This window comes from Aplysia californica, unplaced genomic scaffold (genome assembly GCF_000002075.1).
Source record: "Aplysia californica isolate F4 #8 unplaced genomic scaffold, AplCal3.0 scaffold00660, whole genome shotgun sequence".
NCBI lineage: Eukaryota > Metazoa > Mollusca > Gastropoda > Aplysiida > Aplysiidae > Aplysia > Aplysia californica.
This window is the reverse complement of record NW_004797930.1, coordinates 112,768-116,624: the sequence shown is the minus strand read 5'-3', so window position 1 is coordinate 116,624 and position 3,857 is coordinate 112,768.

Here is a 3,857-nt window from a genome sequence, read left to right as displayed (position 1 = left end):
AAAGGAAAACTACATGAAACTTTTTGCTCTCTTTTTGTTCTGGATATTCTTTCCATCTAGAAATCACAGTTCACAGCATAAAGGAAGTTACGGATCGATTCAGAATTGGTGCTGTACCAGAGTGCTGCTTTCAAACGGTTACCATTTTTCTCTTTCTTCCTTTTCCTGTCCTATTCTGGAGACCTTATACTGTTCTGTTCTGGTGACCTTGCCCTCGTGTGTTTTTCGTCCGATTAATGCCATATTACCCCCCCCCCCCCCCCCCCCCCCCGCACCCGACGGTGGTTTCCTGATCTCTGACCCCTCCTCTAATCACCGCTATAGAAGACATTATGGTGGCCCCACCTTTTATCCGCGCTGAAGCTAAATATAGTAACAGGGTTTGCTTCTTCCTCTTCAATGGCTAGAGCGGAAGTTCCCCAAAAGGGGAAATCCCTGTTCGTCTCGTCACTTGTGCGTTCACTGGTGGTGCGTGCTGCATTCACCAATGTCAACATTCCAAAGAGACTTTACCCCGTGAGTTCGGAATTATCAGGTGACGAAAAATTAAAGGTGTCACCACAATAGTACGGAGTACATCAGTGGTCACCGAGCTTTTCTTGAATCTGGGCCGAGTAACTCCGAATGCCGAACGCGGGCCGGACGACTACTTTGTTCAATCCAATATGCTGCTGCATCAAATGCTTCTCGGCCTTTTGGCTTAGATCAAAGTGTAGTATAGATCTGTTCCCAGCTTCACCCCCGGCCTTATTGTGTTGCAAGTGCCGTAAAACTCTTTCTAAAACTAAAACTAAAACACACAATACCGACCTTATCGCTCCTCCGTCTGTTCTTTTTTTTATGTTACTTTCTGGTAGCAACACCCTCAGTCTTCAGCACTCATTTGACCTATTTATTTTGCAAAATATAATTCTGTATACGTAGTAATCGTGCTAAAACTAAAACAAAAATTACGAGAACGTTCACGATGATGAAGATGATTATTTGTCTTTTTTGTAATCGTGCATACGATGATGATGATGATGATGATGATGATTTTTATTTTTAAAATAATTAATTGTGCTAAAATGATAATGATGATGATGGCGATGATGATGATTTATTATCGTGCTTACTACAATGGTGATGGTGGTGATGATGGTGATGGTGGTGATGATGGTTGTGATGATGATTTATTATCGTGGTTATAACAACGATGATGATGATGATTTATTATCGTGCTTACAACAACGATGATGATAATGATGACGTGGAGGTTTAGAGGAAGAAAAGGACGAGGAAGGTGATGATATATTTATGATCATGACAGAGGCTGTTGGTGTGGGGGCGCAGCAAGCTGTCCACTTGTCACAACTTCCCTCTTTGTTTGGCGTTTGTCATGTCACTACTTGGGGACACAGGAGTACTTTATATTTCGGTCAAGTGTGTTTTTTTTCTCTTTTTTCTTCCTCGGTGTTAAAAACAGTAGAAAACATGGTGCTGGTGTTGATTTGAATGATGTGGTGGTGCTAAAGTTGAAAACGAGAAGTGGGTGAGGGATGGGGTGATTTTTTAAAAAAATGTGGACGTTTTTGCGCCTCCTTCGACTCTACTTATATTTAGGAGGCGGGCTTCCGACCCTGCCTGTCAGGGCTACCCGGGCTGGGAAGGATATATAACACCCAAGCACAAAGACCAAGGTACTTGGTTTACCCCCCCCCCCCCCCCCCCTCTCCCTCTCTCCTGCCTGTAGAGGCCAGCCCAGGCTGAGTGGATAAATCATCCCTGCAGCGCACACACACATAATACCCAACTTCCCCACTTGGGAATCGAACTAGGGTCTTTTGTGTGCGCCATCGTAGCGGCCAGGCGTTTTACTCAGGGGAAAAGAAATGGACGGTAAGGATGATGATGGACTATCCGGAGCGGCACTACTGACTGAAGTGTCTTTAGGCCATTCCCAAAGGGGGACACAAACATGTTCTTATACACAGTAGAATTGTAAATGGGCTGATTCCCCAATGTCATGCTCATGACTGTGCCTGAACTGCAACAGGGAGCTGCTGCTTTTTCTTCCCTAATCCTTACTATCGTCATTTTTTCCTCTACTTCTTTTGTATGTTTGTCACACTCTTGTGACTTGCTATTCCCGGGGTGCCTTGTGATAGTTGAAGCAGACTTCATACTGTTGAAGCTATAGAGGTGAGCAGAGTAAGCCTGATTCTCTGTAAGGACTTGTCTGTTGACATCTATATGTTGGCGCTCATTGGACCGTATGCAGGTGCGAGCGCCGTAATACCTCTACTAAAACTAAAACTAAAAGGATGATGATGGTGATGATGATGATGGGTAGTGGTGGTGATGATACTGACGATGAGAAGGTAGGGGGGGAGAAAATGGGAGAGGAGGAGTGTAATGAGTCGACGGTGACGTCTATAGTGAAGAGCGGGTGGGTTGAGGGAGGTGGGGTGGTTTGGGGTGATTCTGATCACAACTACGTCGGTCTCTGTGGTGTAACGATATGGCGCGTCTCACCGGCACGCAGATTACGTTTGTTCAAACCTGTATGGAATAGATTGGGTTTTTTTTTCTTCTTAGTCGAGCAATTCCGTCGGTCTGTTGGGATGTTGTTTCTTTCACAGCCCGGAATCGCCCTGACCGACGAGGTCGAAGCAGCTCATCCCTCCTCTCCCCCCCCCCCCCCCCCCCCCCAAATGATCCTAATAGTGTCCGTGGGGACGTAAACAATTACAATTACCAAATACTGTACTTTTTTTCTGATGGCCTCAGAAGAGGGTGCTTCTAATTGTGGTGGAGTTGACACCGGAGTCTTGATGGTTACATAAAAATAAAATGGTCAATGATACTGACTGCTCAAAAAAGAAAAAAAAAAGCCCAAGCAGTTACCATTATGGTACGGTTCTCAAGCTTTGATTAATTGTAAGTGTGTTGTGCGCCCTCCAAAAAGAACAAGAAAAACCAAAACAAAGACCAAACCCACTCTTCACTGGTACAAATCAATGTGGGAGGCGGGTCCCGTTGACCTTGCCTGTCATGACTCATTCATGAAACCGGGCTAAGGTGAATATTGCATCCAAGCAGATAGGCGAGAAGAAAATAAAAAACAGAAACTAAACGCCCCCAACTCTTTAAAAAAAGCAACAATATAAACAACAACAACATCAAAAAGACAACACCCCCTCCCCCGATTCATGCGCAGTATGCCCATTTTCAAGATCGTATGGTGTCGGGTCGGATCGGGTCGAATAATGATGGCTTCAGTGCGCATCACAAATACAGTCTTGCCTCGTTTCGTCAGATGTGACTCTGAATTTAAAACGGAGAAAACTCTCTCCCCCAGAGACCGTGTGGCGTTGTTGTTGTCGTGCAGTCATCTCCTTCATTAATAATTATGGCCTCAAGTGACGACTGCCTCATAATTATCGCCGCCGTTGTGTTGAGAGGTTCTTGATTCCAACTAACATGGAAAACTGCGATAGCCTTGCTGTATCAATCTCTCCAAATCAATAACTGTTCATTGTCGCATTAAGTACGCAAATAAAAGATCTGACATTGACCGGGCAATGCTATGTGACTCATAAATTGACTGTTTTGGCCGGACAGATACTACCCATTCCATTCGTGACCTTGCTGGTGGTTGGAAGGAGCCGCTGGTAGGCCGTACCTCTTTTCTTTCCCTCTGTCTTGCTTTTTCCCTTTTTTTCCCCTTCGCACTAAGTAACGATTATTTTGTCGATGTGCTTCTCTTTACTGAAACAAACCCCTCCCCCAAATGGAAGCACACCCACTCACACACACACACACACACACGCACACGCACACACACACGCACACACACACACACACACACACACACA